The sequence below is a fragment of the Oncorhynchus tshawytscha genome, linkage group LG01, assembly GCF_018296145.1.
Source record: "Oncorhynchus tshawytscha isolate Ot180627B linkage group LG01, Otsh_v2.0, whole genome shotgun sequence".
NCBI lineage: Eukaryota > Metazoa > Chordata > Actinopteri > Salmoniformes > Salmonidae > Oncorhynchus > Oncorhynchus tshawytscha.
Genome location: NC_056429.1, coordinates 20994015 through 21014573, shown reverse-complemented (window position 1 = coordinate 21014573; position 20559 = coordinate 20994015).

The following is a 20559-nucleotide window of genomic DNA, read 5'->3' as shown; positions in this document are numbered from 1 at the left end:
TGCCGATATTTCTTAATCTCCTCAATACGCTGTATAGTGTCAGTGTCCAAAGGATCCTCAGCTGTCTTCCTCGTCCAGACACTGGAGCTGGGTCGGGGAGTTGGAGTGGAGGTTGATGAAGTGCCAGGGCAGAGAGCGAGGGTGCATCTGGGCGGAGCGTTGGCCACTGGTGAGAGGGGCCGGGGACGCGATGAACCAGGCCGGGGACGCGATGAACCAGGCCGGGGACGCGATGAACCATTCCGGGGACGCGATGAACCAGGCCGGGGACCAGGGCCGGGGACGCGATGAACCATTCCGGACGCGATGAACCAGGCCGGGGACGCGATGAACCATTCCGGGGACGCGATGAACCAGGCCGGGGACGCGATGAACCAGGCTGGGGACGCGATGAACCAGGCCGGGGACGCGATGAACCAGGCTGGGGACGCGATGAACCAGGCTGGGGACGCGATGAACCAGGCTGGGGACGCGATGAACCAGGCCGGGGACGCGATGAACCAGGCCGGGGCTCAGTTCTGTCTCTGTTTTCAGATGTTTGAACTAGCCCTTTTTATTTAACCTTTATTTAACTAGGCAGGTCATTAAGATAACAACACAGGCACAGGATATTTCCCACTTACAATTTTTCCCATTTGGAAATGAGCTGATTTCACAAGTTCTAATTAGGTCTGCTGAGATAAGATCATGAACACACACAGATACTGTACAAAAGGATTCAGCTACATGACAAGAGTACCTACACTGAGTATACCAAACATTAGAAATAACTTCCTAAGTTATTTCCCCCCCCCTGTTGCCCTCAGAACGGCCTCAATTCGTCGGGGCTTGGAATCTACAAAGTATTGAAAGTGTTCCACAGAGATGCTGGCCCATGTTGACTCCGATGCTTCCCACAGTTGTATCAAGTTGGCTGGAAGTCCTTTGGGTGGTGGACCCTTCTTGATACACACAGGAAACTGTTGAGTGTGAAAAACCCAGCAGCGTTGCAGTTCTTGACACAAACCAGTGCGCCTGGCACCTACTACCATACCCTGTTCAAAGGCACTTCAATATTTTGTCTTGCCCATTCACCCTCTGAGTGGCACACATACACAATCCATGTCTCAATTAATCCAAAGGCTTAAAAATCGTTCTTTAACCTGTCTCCTCTCCATCATCTACACTGGATTTAACAAGTGATATCAATAGGGGATTATAGCTTTCACCTGGATTCACCTGGTCAGTCTATGTCATGGAAAGAGCAGAGGTTCTTAATGTTTTGTATTCTCAGTGTACAGCGTATCTGCCTGATGATGTTTCACGTAAACACAAAGCCAACCTGGTTGTCAGAGCATCGGCAGCAGCCGCACACCATTTCGTTGACCTTTTTCGAACATACCGTTCCTGAATCGTTCTCCATTTTTCTTTGATATCAGCATCGGTGTTCGAATTTTGGCGATATCTCCCTCCAGCTGTAATCTTTTGTGTCTTCTCCGATTACAACTGCATCGAAGGATTGTAGAGGTCACACCTCCTTGCACAGACGCTCCTCAAAACTGGACAGACATAATTGCGCATAGCAAAAGTTGAATTAAAAACACACAAAAAAAGATGCTTGAAGGTAGAACAGCAAGAGCAGGGATGTAGCAGCACGTCCATCTCTTCTGTGTTTTTACCTGAAGGGATGTGATGTAGACACAGGGCGGGACTTCCGTTGCAAATGTCACTCAATACTGCCCCTCAAGTCCTCGCAAGAAATTATACGGTGGGGTTTCAATTTCCAGGTAGTAAAAAACTGCCCTTTTTTGTGACAAAAGACAACATCGCAACATTGTGCTACATTCCGTACCTTCTGTCTCCATAGTGTGTGAATTTATCTTTCGAGACTAATTGCATTGACTGTCCACACATCCAACCCTTACACACAAGAACACCCACACAACCAGTCATGAAGAACACACACAAGCACATACACGCACACAGACTCACACACACATTACACACACACTCACACACACACAGTCAATGCTTCTGTTCTATTATATATAATTTGTTCAACTGCACGACCAACACACTACCCACTTTCAATTTGTAAATAGAGTCATACTTGACACATTCATTATCTACACTGTATATCCCATTGTGTACATTTTGGCTACTACTTCTTCTATTACTTGTTATTTATTAACTGACTCTTTATTACGGATATTGATTATTGTACTACAATGTTGAGGGAGCATAAGCATTTCTCGACACCTTTTATACCTGCTGTAAACTGTGTGAGTGACAAATGAAATGTCCACCAAACCAAACGGGCATCAGCAATAAAGCTTTGGAAAACAAAGTGTACTTTCTCTCAGATAGATCGCTGCCCTCTAACTGGTAATCCATTTGATAAACAATGCTGAAGCACGCTGCAGATGGGGAAACAAGACTGCTCTATTCTAGTGACTGGAACATTATAAGAAACTCGACATCTTGTCTCTAGTCTACTAGGTTGATTGAACACTGGATGTCTGTCCATGTCCTGAGGTCATTGGGAAATGCCTTCAGAACCAGCGAATAGGTGCAACAGTGAGCGCTATTACCATCAAGTAGGCTGTGGTTGAGGGTGGTGAGGGGCGTGGTGAGGGATGTAATCCCAGGGTGGTGGATGGGTGTAATCCCATGACTCCAAAGGTTGAGTGTTCAATCCCAGTGGTAGACAGTACTTTTTTATTTTTTTGTTTTAACCCTATCCCAAAATGTCATTTATTCATTTAACTCTTCTGATTTAATGTTTAAACCCTATCCAAAACCTTAACCCTTTATTTCAAAATTTGACATTTGGAGAAACGGACCAATGGGTGTCCCATGACTCTGGATCCGAAGTTCTCGTGTTTAATCCCAGTGTTAGGATCCGAAGGTTGTGTGTTCAATCCCAGTTGTAGACAGTCATTTTAAATGTTTTTCTATTAACCCTATCCCAAACCATAATCCTTAGTCATTCTGAATGAATGTCTAAACTTAATGTTTTAACCCTATCCCAAACCATAATCCTTAGCCATTCTGAATGAATGTCTAAACTTAATGTTTTAACCCTATCCCAAACCATAACCTAACTTCGAAATTTGAATTTTGGAGCAACCAGGGTGTCAAAAACACATCAAAACTTTATGTTTGGAGAAACATGGATAAACGTCAGAATCCGTTGCCAAATTGGTAAAACTGTGAGATCTTGTTGTGATTGAAAAGCTACTGTTGCAGTAAGACTGAGCTCTGTGTGTATGGAGTCAGACAGGTGAGATGAAAGACCCTAAAGCCAAAATAGAGAAATAAACTGGGGAAAAATAGAAATATATAATATCTCATATATATCATATGTGGTTCCTATTGTTTTGACTGTTTCCATACGTTTATGTTATGCATAAATATGACACCTCAGAGTACTATCAAAGTGGCTGTTGGCCCTACAACATGGCAGTGTTTTGTGACATGAGGTGAGTGTGTGTTTGAGGAGGAGAGAGCGAGGGAGTGAAGAAGAGTGTGTGTACGAGAGACAGAGAGAGAGAGAGAGAGAGAGAGAGAGAGAGAGAGAGAGAGAGGGAGGTGAGAGTGTTGTGTTTCACAGGTTTTTGCGGTGATGCACTGCTTTATTATTCAGCACAAGGGGCACTTCACCATCCGAATGGCTTCTCTTTGATATCGACAGCAGCTTGAGGGGGAGAGTGCACTCAAAAACAGGCGCGGGCCAATTTATTCTTCAAAAAAAAATAGTGTACTTCTCTCGCAGCGGTGGCCCGAACATGAGGCGAGCCAATCGCTTTGATGCTCCAATAGTGACACTCCACACAGTAATGAAATATGGTAATTACACACACATGAAAGCCATGCTACACAGACCAGGGGAAAAAGGGATAAAAACAAATATGACTTTATCCAAAGATACCCTCTGTAATTAATTATCCTTTTCATAAATATATATTTTATTCTATTAGGGACCTACAAAGCAGCGTGAACCATCATTTGACCCAGTGACGAATCAGGGTAAGAGGTCCACTGATTAAGAATGTCAATAACAACACAGAGACAAACAGAAGAGGGGGATTGTCCACAATGCTCTTCACTGTGCTGCTGTTTCCTTTCTGTTTCTCAGTCAGTACTAAACTGTCCACAGGAGAAATGATTGACAAGCCATGTTGTGTTGGTTAAGGTACTCAAGGCAGTCCCCCAGCAGGGAATGCACCTGACACTGGACATTGGGATCTTCATGTTTTACCTTTATGTGCCAAATTCTGTGTCTGCACTATTGATTGACATATACATCTCTCACTTGTATACTTCACACATGCCTCTCAGTAGAACCACATGACTAGTTGGCCAAGGAGCATAGGAGGGAGTGGTGGGGAGGTGAAGGGGGGATAGAGGGAGGTGGAGAGGAAGAGATGGATAAAGAGTGAAAGAGAATGAGAGAATGCAAGAGAATGGGTGGACAGGGCTATTTGTTCACCATCAGTGTTTGCTCTTGAGTCAGACAGCCAGAGCCAACCCCTCATGTCTCTCACACACTTTCACACACTTTCACACACTTTCACACACTTTCACACACACACACACACACACACACACACACACACACACACACACACACACACACACACACACACACACACACACACACACACACACACACACACACACACACACACACACACACACACACACACACACACACACACCTTAGCCTTCCTGCCCCACTCCCTCCAGAGACAGAGCTGGAGGTCAGGGAGAAGGTGGAGGTCAAATGGGCTTGGATCAGTCCTGCTCAAACACTGCTAATAGGACACAGTGTGTATGTGTGTGTGTGTGTGTGTGTGTGTGTGTGTGTGTGTGTGTGTGTGTGGTGGTGGGGGGCCTGACCAGCTAACTGGGGCTAAATGCTCCATGAACAAACACACCCAGATGCACTGTGCTGATGTGCAAAAGCACACACACATACACTCTCACACAGTCGCATGCACACACACACCTTAAGGCCAGAGCACGGGTTGAGAATGTTAAATGCCCATCCTAAGGACATGAAAAGTTTTCCTATTTGTCACTAGTATCTGCAAAAAGCCTTCCTGAAATCTTTAAGAGGGAAGGAGAACTGAACAATGTTGTTAGTTAGCAGATAAGAAAAGTTCTCGCTTAATTGAGTTGAGCTGATGATAAACTCTGGGCACCAGTGGACATGGTACAGACATGGCAGACAGACACAGAGGTCCAGACAGACAGATGGGGCCAGGGGCCAGCTAGCAGTGTCCTCTCTCTCAGAGTGTAGTGATAGGAGTTTTATTCCAGTGCTGAGCCTCTTTTATCACCCTCCTCCAACTGTATCCAGGTAACCCCAAGGCCACCTGGCTCTTAAAACAGGACAGTCAAGGTAACAGGTAATTGCAAAGGCGTCTCGTAAAATGGCCTGTTTGCCCAGAGCTGAACGAACACGGACTCCTCTATATGTCAACCTGGGACTCACAGGGAGCCAACACAGCAAAGGGGACACTGCCGGATACTGTTCCTCTATAGTCTTACTGTACTGTACCCTGGCTCTCTTCCTCTCAATCTTTCTCCTTTCTCTTTACCTACATGTTTCTTCCTCTCTCTTTCTTTCTCTGTCTGTCCTTCCATCTTAGTTGTTCTGCCGTCTCTCACTCTGTCATCCCCCCTATTTTACCTCTTTCTCTGTTTTCATTTGTTTTTATGAGTAACCTGGTTCTCTGTTCACCTCCCACCTCCCGAACATCAGTCTTTTAATGTTTGATTCCAGGTGATAAGAGCATGGGAGATGAGCCAATAAGAGAGCAGGAGAGCAGGAGTTAATATGGTCAAAGGGCAGAGGGTGGGGAGGGGACAGCAGACACACACACACACACACGCACACACACACACACACACACACACACACACACACACACACACACACACACACACACACACACACACACACACACACACACACACACACACACACACACACACACACACACACACACACACACACACACACAAGCTGCACAACAAACTGCCTTTTGGGAGGCCTGGCTGCCCTGGCTTGGAGTCTCTGGACCAGGCCCAGTTCAGCACTCAAAGTGACAGAGGACTGAGAGGAAACTAGTAAAGAGCCAAAGTACTCCACCAGAACCGCTGCATGGTGGGACACACACATCCACATACAGTATGCATGGGTGTGAGAGAGAACACCCAACACAATCTACTCTAACGTTCAAAGGTTTGGAGTCACTTAGAAATGTCCTTGTTGTTGAAAGGAAAGCACATTTTTTGTCCACTAAAATAACATAAAACAGCTTCATTAAATGGTACCCGCAAAACACCAGTCTCAACGTCAGCAGTGAAGAGGAGACTCCAGGATACTGGACTTCTAGGTAGAGTTGGAAAGAAAAAGACATTTAGTTTGGAGTCATTAAAACTTGTTTTTCAACCACTCCACAAATTTCTTGTTAACAAACTATAGTTTGGGCAAGTCGGTTAGGACATCTACTTTGTGCATGACACAAGTCATTTTTCCAACAATTGTTTACAGACAGATTATTTAACTGCATCACAATTCCAGTGGGTTAGAAGTTTACATACACTAAATTGACTGTGCCTTTAAAAAGCTTGGAAAATTCCAGAAAATGATGACAAGGCTTTTTGACATAATTTGAGTCAATTGGAGGTGTACCTGTGGATGAATTTCAAGGTCTACCTTCAAACTCAGTGCCTCTTTGCTTGACATCATGGGAAAATCAAAAGAAATCAGCCAAGACCTCAGAAGAAAATCGTAGACCTCCAAGGCTGATTCTTTTTTGGGAGCAATTTCCAAACGCCTGATGGTACCACGTTCATATGTACAAACAATAGCCCGCAAGTATAAACACCATGGGTCCACGCAGCCGGCGTACCGCTCAGGAGGAGACACATTCTGTCTCCTGGAGATGAACGTACTTTGGTGCGAAAAGTGCAAATCAATCCCAGAGTAACAGCAAAGGACCTTGTGAAGATGCTGGAGGAAACAGGTACAAAAGTATTTATATCTACAGAAAAACGAGTCATATATCGACATAACCTGAAAGGCCGCTCAGCAAGGAAGAAGCCACTGCTCCAAAATCACCATAAAGAAGCCAGACTACGGTTTGCAACTGCACATGGGGACAAAGATCATACTTTTTGGAGAACTATCCTCTGGTCTGATGAAACAAAAATAGAACCTTTTTGCCATAATGGCAAATGTTAATGTTAATGCTTGGTCGCAAATGGGTCTATGACCCCAAGCATACTTCCAAAGCTGTGGCAAAATGGCTTAAGGACAACAAAGTCAAGCTATTGGAGTGGCCATCACAAAGCCTTGACCTCAATCCTATAGAACATTTTTGGGCAGAACTGAAAAAGTGTGTGCGAGCAAAGCATGTGCGAGGCCTACAAACCTGACTCAGTTACACCATCTCTGTCAGGAGGAATGGGCCAAAATTCACCCAATTTATTGTGGGAAGCTTGTGGAAGGCTACCCGAAACCTTTGACCCAAATGAAACTATTTTAAAGGCAATGCTATAAAATACTAATTAAGTGAATGTAAACTTCTGACCCACTGGGAAGGTGATGAAAGAAATAAAAGCTGAAATAAATCACTCTCTCCTATTATTCTGACAATTCAGATTCTTAAAATAAATTGGTGATCCTAACTGACCTAAGACAGGCTTTTTTTTACTAGGATTAAATGTCAGGAATTGTGAAAAACTGAGCTTAAATGTATTTGGTTAAGGTGTATGTGAACTTTCAACTTCAACTGTATCTCAGACTGGCCAATAAAAATAAAAGATTAAGATGGGCAAAAGAACACAAACACTGTACAGAGGTACTTTGTCTAGAAGGCCAGCATCCCGGAGTCGCCTCTTCACTTTTGACATTGAGACTGGTGTTTTCTGGGTACTATTTAATGAAGCTACCAGTTGAGGACTTTTGAGGCATATGTTTCTCAAACTAGACACACTAATGTACTTGTCCTCTTGCTCAGTTGTGCACCGGGGCCTCCCACTCCTCTTTCTATTCTGGTTAGAGACTGTTTGCACTGTTCTGTGAGGGGAATAGTACACAGCGTTGTAAGAGATCTTCAGTTTCTTGGCAATTTCTCACATGGAATCGCCTTCATTTCTCAGAACAAGAATAGACTGACCAGTTTCAGAAGAAAGTTCTTTGTTTCTGGACATTTCGAGCCTGTAATCGAGCCCACAAATGCTGATGCTCCAGATACTCAACTAGTCTAAAGAAGGACAGTTTTACTGCTTCTTTAATCAGAAAAACAATTTTCAGCTGTGCTAACATAATTGCAAAATGATTTCTAATGATCAATTAGCCTTAGAAAATGATAAACTTGGATTAGCGAACACAACGTGCCATTGGAACACAGGAGTGATGGTTGCTGATAATTGGCCTCTGTACACCTATGTGTCGCGATCGTCATTGTGGAAATGACCGGACCAAGGTGCAGCGTGGTGAGCGTACATTTTCCTTTATTTATGTAAATGTCGCCAACAAAACAAGAAACAAAGAAACGACCGTGAAGCTTACTAGGGCTATAGTGCAACAAACAAAGAAAACTACCCACAAAATACAAAGGACAAAAGGCTGCCTAAGTATGATCCCCAATCAGAGACAACGATAGACAGCTGTCCCTGATTGAGAACCATACCCGGCCAAATAATAGAAATATAGAAACTAGAATTCCCACCCCAGTCACACCCTGGCCTACCCAAAATAGAGAATAAAAGCCTCTCTATGGCCAGAGCGTGACACTATGTAGATATTCCATTAAAAATCTGCTATTTCCAGCCACAATAGTCATTTACAACATTAACAATGTCTACACTGTATTTCTGATCAATTTGATGTTATTTTAATGGACACAAAATGTGCTTTTCTTTCAAAAACAAGGACATTTCTATGTGACCCCAAACTTTTGAATGGTAGTGTATGTCTATCTGCATTGTCTATCTGTGTTGTCTATCTGCACAGCAGTAACTATATATCTACAGTAACTACAGAATCTATATATCTATTACACGTGCACTCACAGCCCATAATACACAAACACACACACACACACACACACACACACTAGGCTGCACAGCACACTATTTACTGCTGGATCCGTCACGCTCCATTTCCTCACCTTCAACAATTGCTTGTTTGTTTCCATCTGCAAACAAACACCAACACAAGCAAAATAGCCGCCATTGACAACGATAACTTAACCCTCTCTCAGACACACACACATCCTCCTCTCTCTCTCGCTCTCTCTCTCTCTCTCTCTCTCTCTCTCTCTCTCTCTCTCTCTCTCTCTCTCTCTCTCTCTCTCTCTCTCTCTCCTCTCTCTCTCTCTCGCCTCTCTCTCTCTCGCTTTCCTTCTCTCTTAGGGTTTCATCTGATTTGATCCCCCTATGCTCGACATTATAAATTCATTGTGTGCTGCTTGTGGCTGGCATGTCTGATTGAAGTGATGGGCTGATTCCTCTTGCTTCCTCCCAGATGGAGGGTGCTATAGCAAATAGCCCAATGGGTCTGTTTAGATAACACTGACCTCTCCCTGCCGGGACGCCTGCGCTGTAAGTGAGCGGTTTAAGGGATTCTGCCGTCCCTAAGTGGTAGGGAAAAAAAGAAAAAGAGCCAAATTGATCAATTCAGAGATGGAGAGAGAAAAAAAGATGTGGCCAATGGTTGTGAGCGTATTGTAACTCCCACCTGCCTCTCCATGTACAGAAGTGATAGTCATCATCAGGCTGAATAGCAGGAGGACACAAGGGCCTGCCTCTGCTGATCTGCATCCCACCAATTGGGTTACCCAGGAAACATACAGTAGGCTGAACGGGGGGCCACTTGCGCTCTTCCTTGGAAATGGATATTCACGTCTTTGTTCCGTGTCATGGTAATGTTTATAAAATGAATCCTGTTCAATTGTGTGCTCCTCTCAGCAGCCAGAGCTCCTGCGATTGCATCAGCCAACCTTCACACAGGTCAGGATTTAAACACTAATGTTGATCAAAGAAAATGAACCAAAGGAAGAGATGAATAAAGCTCTGTAGAAAAGATGCATAAATATATACTGATGAATTGACATTGAGAGAGACAGATTAAATATGGGATATTATATTTCCTGTTGCTTAGCCTGATGAAACTGCCATTATCTCTCTCTCCAGCTGTAATGGTGTGACGCCTTCAGATGGCCCCTGTGTGTTCCAAGCTAAATGGCCTGATCTCTTAGTCTCACATATAAAGACACCATCAGCCTCTGTGTGTTTCCCCATCTCTATGGCCTTGTGCTTAAGTGCCCACTTTATGGGCCACATCAGGGCACACACCCTGTTTTAATGTGCATTTTAAAATAATGATCCTTGGTGTTATGCAACTCCTTGCAAACACAGAGGCCTGTTTAAAACTTATTGGGGGAGATATTATGGCTCATCTCTGAAAGCTGGGGTTGTAAAACATCATTGTAACTCCCTCATGTGACAAGAGGTTTTATAATCGCACCATTAAAAGCCATTGAGTGTGTGGGCCAAGTTAGGCTGGGTGAGCCACTGCAGGCCTTCTTTTCCTGGTTGTATGGCTGGATAGAGGTGGCATGCCTTACAGTGAGGAGTGGAGCTGCTTTAAGATAAAGACAATGTTGTTCTTTAATTAAAACAGCACATCTCTCGTCATCGATTCCAACGAGGGGAGAAGAGGAAACTGTGATACAGACACAAATAGACAGCATGTTATAAACTGCTTAGTAGTGAGAAATACTGTACACAAGCCATCATATGAAGTAAAGGCCTGGTGAACTTGTGTGCGCGCGTGTGTGTGTGAGCATTCTGGGGTATGCATGTATGAGAGAAATAGAGAGAGACCGAGAGAGAACAGAGAATGAGAGAAATACAATCCAAAGAGGGATGGCCCTGGGCATAAGCAACATAAGAGGTCATCTAGCCCCCCCGGGACAGCCACTCGATTAGCCCATGTCAATTAGTCAGGAAATTACTTTAAAAACTGCAAAAATGTCTCTCCACCCCATGGCAAAATGTGTACGATTGTTGGAAATTAGCTGTAAAACTGCAAAATTATCTCTTTGCCCACTTTCTCTTAATTCGTGTGTGACTTTTCCTATAATATGACATACACATTATTTTCAGCCTACATGCTGTTTAAGGGCTGGGTTTTATTTGAATGTTACCACCCACCAGCACAACATTGTTGATTAACCAGAAACAGGTGGAAAGTTATTTCTCTACATGACTGAGATGAGCAGAATGGCCGCTTGGCTACCTGAGCAATGGGGTCAATTTAAATATGAGGTTTTTGCACCTCCAATTTTTTTTACCATAACATTATCATAATCCATTGAATAATTTGTCAATTTTCACATATTTATTAGCTAGTCTGTATTAAAAATATATATACAGTACCTGTCAAAAGTTTGGACACACCTACTCATTCAAGGGATTTTCTTTTATTTCTACTATTTTCTACATTATACAATAATAGTGAAGACATGAAAAATATGAAATAACACATATGGAATCACCGTGCTTCTACACCTGCATTGCTTGCTGTTTGGGGATTTAGGCTGGGTTTCTGTACAGCACTTTGAGATATCAGCTGATGTACGAAGGGCTATATAAATACATTTGATTTGATTTTGATTTGATTTTTTAAAAATGTAACAAATCAAAATATATTATATATTTTAGATTTGTCAAAGTAGCCACCCTTTGCCTTGATGACAGATTTGCAAACGCTTGGAATTCTCTCAACCAGCTTCACCTGGAATGCTTTTCCCACATATGTTCCCACATATGCTGAGCACTTGTTGGCTGCTTTTCCTTCACTCTGCCGTCCAACTCATCCCAAACAATTACAATTGGGTTGAGGTCAGGTGATTGTGGAGGCCAGGTCATCTGATGCAGCACTGCATCACTCTCCTTCTTAGGCAAATAGCCCTTACACAACATGGAGTTGTATTGGGTCAAATCAGATGGGTTTGCGTATTGCTGCAGAATTCTGTGGTAGCAATGCTGGTTAAGTGTGCCTTGAATTCTAAACAAATCACTGACAGTGTCACAAGCAAAGCACCCCTACACCATCACACCTCCTCATCAAAGCTTCATGGTGGGAACCACACATGCGGAGATCATCCATTTATCTACTCTGTGACTAACAAAGACACAGCGGTTAGAACCAAAAATCTCAAATTTGGACTCATCAGACCAAAGGACAGATTTCCACTGGTCTAATGTCCATTGCTCGTGTTTCTTGGCCCAAGCAAGTCTCTTCTTCTTATTGGTGTCCTTTAGTAGTGGTGTCTTTGCAGCAATTGGACCACGAAGGCCTGACGCACATAGTCTCCTCTGAACAGTTGATGTTGAGATGTGTCTGTTACTTGAACTGTGAAGCATTTATTTGAACTGCAATTTCTGAGGTTTGTAACTAATGAACTTATCCTCTGCAGCAGAGGTAACTCTGGGTCTTCCTTTCCTGTGGCAATCCTCTTGAGAGCCAGTTTCATCATAGCGCTTGATGGATTTTGCGACTGCAGTTGAAGAAACTTTAAAAGTTTGTGAAATGTTTCGTATTGACTGACCTTCATGTCTTAAAGTAATGATGGACTGTCATTTGTCTTTGTTATTTGAGCTGTTCTTGCCATAATATGGAGTTGGTCTTTTACAAAGTAGGGCTAACATCTGTATACCAACCCTACCTTGTCACAACACAACTGATTGGCTCAAGATGAAGAAAATAAAGTCCACAGATTAACTTTTAACAAGGCACACCTGTTAATTGAAATGCATTCCAGGTGACTCATGAAGCTGGTTGAGAGAATACCAAGAGTGTGCAAAGCTTTCATCAAGCCAAAGGGTGGCTACTTTAAAGAATCTCAAATCTCAAATATATTTTGATTTGTTTAACACTTTTCCATATGTGTTCTACAATGTAGAAATAGTAAAAATAAAGAAAACCCCTGGAATGAGTAGGTGTGTCCACATTTTTGACAGGTACTATATGACAAATTTTATGAATTGTATATTTGAGTGCTATAATAGGATTTTGCAAATACGGCCCCCCGTCCACCGAGATGAATGGCTTTGACCACTGAAGTTTTGCTTCACTACACGCTCCACTGCTTGGATTGGTGTAAGGTTAGCTAGAAACCACAAGTGTTTATCCATCTAATGAAAAGGCACCCGTGAAAGAAAATTCAAGGAACATATAGTTAGTTACATGTCATTTACGGCATGCATGATCATGAGCAAAGTCATTGTAGCCTATCATTTTACTTCCCCTGTGAGAACCATGAGCACGGGCTGACTTGGCTTTGCTGTACAGCAGCCAAAGCCTGCCAGCAGCCTACCTTCCAAAGGTTGTACCGTGTCCATTACAATATGGAAAAACACATTAGCTATCTTTCAATAGTTATCCATATTACCAGAGCTTAATCTTATTATATCTAAGTATTTCTTTGGTGGATTCATGTCCGCAATTTAAGGAAGATGTCAAAACTTTGGAGATAACAATAGATGGCGAAGTCAAAGATAGGCAAGTTCCATCTGTGGTGATGTTTTCCCTAAATCAATGCTTCTGACCAATCTAGCTGGCTAATCTTTTGAATATGTGTGTAGTAAAAAAAAAACAGCAACAACAGATAAGCTAACTAGATAAGGTTAGCATGCTAGCTAGTTACACTGACAGCTGTCAGTGCCCTGTTTGCTGATGTTTATCAACTCCTTGTGGAAATTCCCACACCCAATTTGTGAATATATATAAGTAGCCTTAGTCATTCTTCGGAGGTGAAGCCTAAATATGCATTTCCTCTCTAGGACTGTCACCCCCTGACCTTAGAGAGCTTTTTATGTCTCTATTTTGGCTTGGTCAGGGTGTGATTTGGGTGGGCATTCTATGTTCAGTTTTCTATGTTTTGTATTTCTTTGTTTTGGCCGGGTATGGTTCTCAATCAGGGACAGCTGTCGATCGTTGTCTCTGATTGGGAACCATACTTAGGTAGCCTTTTCCCACCTATGTTTTGTGGGTAGTTGTTTTCTGTTTAGTGTTCTGCACCTAACAGGACTGTTTCGGTTTCGTTTCTCACTTTGTTATTTTGTTCTAGTGTTCAGTCTCAATAAAAAATCATGAACACTTACCACACATGGGTGCCCAGTCCGGGGCCCGCAACGAGGGTGCCCAGTCCGGGGCCCACAGCGAGGGTGCCCAGTCCTGGGCCCGCAACGAAGGTCTCCAGTCTGGGGTCAGTGGCAAAATGTACAGTGTTGGTCCCATGTTTCATGAGCTGAAATAAATTATACAAGACATTTTCCATATGCACAAAAAGCTTATTTCTCTCAGATTTTGTGCACAAATCTGTTTACTGTGCTACCAGGGAGCTTGCAATTTGCATGCAGGTATGTCCACCACAGCTGTTGCCAGAGATTTTGTTTTATTTTTAATTTTACCCCTTTTTCTCCCCAATTTCATGGTATCCAATTGTTAGTATCTACTATCTTGTCTCATCACTACAACTCCCGTACGGGCTCAGGAGAGACAATGGTTGAAAGTCATGCATCCTCTGATACACAACCCAACCAAGCTGCACTGCTTCTTAACACAGCACACATCCAACCCGGAAGCCAATGTGTCAGAGGAAACACCGTGCACCTGGCAACCTTGGTTAGCGTGCACTGCCCCTGGCCCGCCACAGTAGTCACTGGTGTGCGATGAGACAAGGATATCCCTACCAGCCAAACCCTCCCTAACCCAGACGACGCAAGGGCAATTGTGCATCGCCCCACGACCTCCCGGTCACGGCCGGTTACGACAGAGCCTGGGCGCAAACCCAGAGTCTCTGGTGGCACAGCTGGCGCTGCAGTACAGCGCCCTTAACCACTGCGCCACCCGGGAGGCCTGCTTCTAGAGAATTTAATGTTAATTTCTTTATCATAAACTGCTTCCAATGTCATTTTAGATTATTTTAGATCATGTGTAACCACACCAGCCCAGGAACTCCACATCCGGCTTCTTCACCTGCGGGATCGTCTGAAACGAGCCAACCAGATAGCTTATGAAACTGTGGGTTTGCACAATCAAAATATTTCTGCACAAACTGTGCAGAACCGACTTCAGGGCGCAAATGCTCACCTTCGATGGCCACTGATGCTGGATAAGTGTGCTCTTAACGGATGAATCCCGGTTTCAACTGTACTGGACAGATTGCAGATTATATGGTGTTGTGAACAGAGTGCCCCATGGTGGTGGTGAGGTTATGTTATGGGCAGGCATAAGCTACAGACAACGAACACAATTGCATATTGTTGATGCAATTTGAATGCACAGAGATACCGTGACGTGATCCTGAGGCCCATTTTTGTGCCATTCATCCGCCGCCATCACCTCATGTTTCAGCATGATAATGCACGGCCCCATGTCGCAATGATCTGTACACAATTACTGGAAGCTGAAAATGTCCCAGTTCTTCCATGGCCTGCATACTTATCAGACATGTCACCCATTGAGCATGTTTAGGACGCTTAGGATCGATGTGTACGACAGCGTGTTCCAGTTCCATCCATTATCCAGCAATTTAGCACAGCCATTGAAGAGGAATGGGACAACATTCCACCTGCCACACTCAACAGCCTAATCAACTCTATGCAAAGGAGATGTGTGGTGCTGCATGAGGCAAAAGGTGGTCACACCAGATACAGACTGGTTTTCTGATCCACGCCCCTACCTTTTTTATTAAGGTATCTGTTGACCAACAGATGCATATTTGTATTCCCTGTCATGTGAAATCCATAGATTAGGGCCTAATTAATTTCCTTATATGAAATGTAACTCAGTAAAATATTTGAAATTGTTGCATGTTGCATTTATACTTTTGTTTGGTGTATATGAAGAGCACTAAGCATGCTGTCTCTGACCAACTCTCTTATTATTGCTCTCAGAAAGATCTTCTTGACCCTAACCAGTCAGGCTTCAAGGCAGCTCATTCAACTGAGACCGCTCTCCTCTGTGTCACAGAGACTCTCCTGACAAAGCTGACTCTCCCTCCTCTGTTCTCATCTTCCTTGATCTATCCGCTGCCATCGACACCGTGAACCATCAAATTCTCCTTTCCACCCTCTCAGGGTTGGGCGTCTCAGACTCTGCACACTCCTGGATTGCATCCTACCTGGCAGGTTGCTCCTACCAGGTGGCGTGGAGAGGATCTGTGTCTGCACCACTTGTTCTCTCTTACTGGTGTCCCCCAGGGCTCGGTTCTAGGCCCTCTCCTCTTTTCTTTTTACACCAAGTCACTCAGCTCTGTCATATCCTCACATGGTCTCTCCTATCATTGCTATGCGGACGACACTCAACTACTCTTCTCCTTCCCCCTTCTGACACCCAAGGGGCGACACGCATCTCTGCGTGCCTGGCAGACATCTCAGCTTGGATGTTGACCCACCACCTCAAGCCCAACAAAACGGTGTGCCTCTTCCTCCCAGGGAAGCTCTGCCCACTCCAAGACCTCTCCATGTCAGTTGACAACTCCACTGTGTCCCCCTCCCAGAGTGCAAAGAATCCTGGTGTGAGCCTGGACAATACCCTGTCGTTCTCAGCAAACTTCAAAGCAGTGACTTACTCCTGCAGGTTCATGCTCTTCAACAACTGTAGAGTATGACATTTCATCACAAAGGAAGTAGTGCCTGACCTAATCCAGTCACTTATGATCTCCCGTCTAGACTACTGCAATTCTCTGTTGGCTGAGATCCCTGCTTGTGCCATGAAAACACTGCAACTTTTCCAGAATGCCGCAGCCCACCTGATGTTCAACCTTCCTAAGTTCTCCCATGTCACTCCACTCCTCTGCACATTCCACTGGCTTCCAGTCAAAGCTCAGATCATCAAGACCCTGCTGCTTGCCTACGGAGCAGCAAGGGGTACTGCCCCTCCTTACCTTCAAGCCATGCTCAAACTCTACATCCCAACCCAAGCACACTATTCCGCTACCTCTGATCTGTTGGCCCTCCCACCCCTACAGGAGGGCAGCTCCCGCTCAGCCCAGTCAAAGCTCTTCTCTGTCCTGGCACCCCAATGGTGGAACAGGCTTCCCCCTAGATGATAGTGCTAGCTAGGTGGTCAACAGCATTTTTGCCCTAGAACCACCCCAAAAAAGGTCTACTTCACATATTTGTTGAGGGAAATTTTTGTAATAATTTTTTGAAACATTATTATTATCATTATTTATTGATTGATTTATCAGGGGGGTGCTGCAGCACCCTCAGCACCCCTACTTCCATCGGCTATGCAGTAACATCACTCAAACATATTTCTCAGGGAGATACTGGTGGAGACTGATTGAGTCTGATTTCAAAGGAACCTGAGGCTGCACAAGTTGTGGTTGTGCAAACCCCAATACTGAAAGAGAGGTAACAAAAGCTGAATAGATTGTTTGTTATGATTTGTGATTCAATAATTATTTTGCTGGTAATCTACCAAAATAGTTAGCTATGTTTGCCTGTGTTTTGTGGGTGATTATTTTCTGTTTAGTATTTTTTCCATTCACCTTACGGGACTGTTCATTTTGTCGTTTATTGTTTTGTTCAGTGTTCAGTTATTTTATTAAAAATATGAACACTTACCACGCTGCACTTTGGTCCTCACCTTCTTCAACCACAGACGATCGTTACATCAAGAACCGAAAATGATATTTGTTTCTTTTTTCCATGCTACAAGGATGGTTTATCTGCAAACAAGTTAGATAGCTTGTTTCCATCTTCTGCTCTGTGTTTGTTTCTGGCTGCTGTAATGTTAGCAAGTGGCTTTCATTTCTGCTCCAGGCCATGGCAGCAGGGTCATTTGAGTCGGCAGGATTTAATGCAAAGTCACACATTGCCCAGACGGCCTGTCCAAAGCCGCTCAGGGAAAACTCTTCTTGTTTTTTATTGTTCAAAGTGAAAACACTCCACAAGTAGGGAGGTATAGGGTCGTCCGGATGAGGGTCTGCTAAATGACTCAAATAAATACAGTATATAACAAATGGGTGTGGGACTACTAATGCATGATAGTGTGAGTTTAGTTAAGCAGAATCAGTAGTCTGAATTGTCTCATATTCAACTAGTTGCTGTAGATGTGGATCAGACCAGCTACCACTGGTTTTAGATAAATAATTCCGCTCTCTCGGTGTTGAGTTTCCCGTGTGCTGTGGTTTCATCAGACCTCCCTCAAGCATCTGTAATGACAGATACTTGGCAGAACGTCCTCAGTACGGTTTAGTACAGAACGCAAAGCAAACTAGACTCTTGGCATAGTACAATGCTCTATCTAGACTAAAATGTGTCAAAAACGTATAATAACCATAATCTCTAGAAAAGTAATCCTGCATAATTGCAAAATGTCTGATAAAAGTTTGTAACTAGTGATGATAATGGACAACTTTTTTGTGGACAATTATTTCTGAACTATGTTCCACAGTCACTAGGAGAGGGTATGATGATTAACTGCCTTGATTGAGCCCATGGAAGCGAATTTCAAACACTCAGTTTTGTAAGGAACCATCTACCTACCAAGGTAGAAATATCATTAACGGCGTCCCAGAAATGAAAAGGTAATGGACGCGTTCCTCTGCCAAAGCGTTGCTGACGCATACCAGGTCTTGCAACGCATGGATAGGTATTTTAAGTATCAGCTAACCATAGTTTATTTTAAAGCAATCTGGAGCCCAACGGCACAGTTTATTTTAAAGCAATCTGGAGCCCAACGGCACAGTCGATGAAGTGGCATGCAACCAATGGTTGACGTGTTCAACGACTGAGCAGCGGACGCGATTTAAATCAAATCACCGTCTGACAGAAATATAAAATAATGTACAATGTTGCAATTTTCCGAATTTAAGCAGAAAATTGACCAACCAAATACACGAATAATAAGAATAATAATTATTATAATAATGTAATGTTGTATTTTTGTAGTATATTTGACTATTTGTTTAACCAACCTCTCAAACTGATGCCGGACACCAGATGTCAAACGAGGCCTATTTGAGTCTAACCTTTATACCAGAGGGCTCGAACCAAGTGAGAAAATCCATAACAAAATACATTATAATTTAAAAATAGGGACTGCATATCAGAGGTGTTTTGGAAAGGGGTGGAAGGGGGTGGAGGGGGGTGGATAGAGACAGAATGTCATTTAAGATTCAAGATTTCCATTTGGCCATCTGAAAATACAACGCAATTGTCCTCCTGGTCACCTCTCGGCTCTAGAATTCGATAGAATGCAAATGTTGGAGGTCTATAGGGCTCGGTGTGGGTAATCCATTGATTTGAGATGAATACAGTGGCTACTCGCGGACCCTTCACAGTTATTAGGACTAATAGAAAAACATAAAATAAAGAAAAAAGGAGCAGGAATCTGCACAAAAGCCCCAAATAGCCAGCTCCTCCAAAGCCCTCTCTGAGAGTTTGGCTTGCAATTTGCATTCCTTTGCGCGACAACTTGTAATCCCCTCCTCAGCATGCCAAGAAACACACAACAGATTTATTGTCCCAGTCAACAAATCGTTTAGGTCACCCAAACCTATTACTGGCTAATGCTTCGGGAGCCCCTGCACTCCCCTCTGGTCTCATCACATGAACCAGTAGTTTCCAAACACCCCGCAGAGCCCAGCAGCTCCATAGCTTTGTTGGGCCCTGATCTATTCACGCCAAATACACTTCTGCAGCTTCAACACCTTCCCAGCGCGGCCTGGGAGACTGCTACAAAACCCAGAGACCACACTCTATTCTCGGCCAACAATGCAACACTAGATTGGTGAAAAAGATACACACACACATACGTATAGAAAATAGCCCATATGTTCTCCTATTTATATTCTAACACAAATTAAAAAGTCCTTGCAGAAATTATATAAATCAATGCGCCTAATGATGATGCAAACAGGCCATATAAATCCAATATATATATATTTAAATGTATGTGTGTGGTTGGAATGGGCTGATTGTAACATTTTGTCGTTTTCGTTAGTAATGCGTGCATTTTAATTGTTCATGTGGTGAAATTTATAAATGTTATATATATATATATATATATATACAGTACCAGTCAAAAGTTTGGACACACCTACTCATTCAAGGGATTTTCTTTATTTGAGCTATTTTCTACATTATACAATAATAGTGAAGACGTCAAAACTATGAAATAACACATATGGAATCATGTAGTATCCAAAAAAGTGTGAAATAATTCAAAACATGTTTAATATTTTAGATTTTTCAAAGTAGCCACCCTTCGTCTTTGATGACAGCTTTGCACATTCCTGGCAACCAGCTTCACCAGCTTTTCCAACAGTCTTGCAAGAGTTTCCACATATGCTGAGCACTTGTTGGCTGCTTTTCCTTCACTCCCCGGTCCAACTCATCCCCAAACTTCTCAATTAGGTTGAGGTCGAGTGATTTTGGAGGCCAGCTCATCTGATGCAGCACTCCATCACTCTCCTTCTTGGTCAAATAGCCCTTAGACAGCCTGCAGGTGTGTTGGGTCATTGTCCTGTTGAA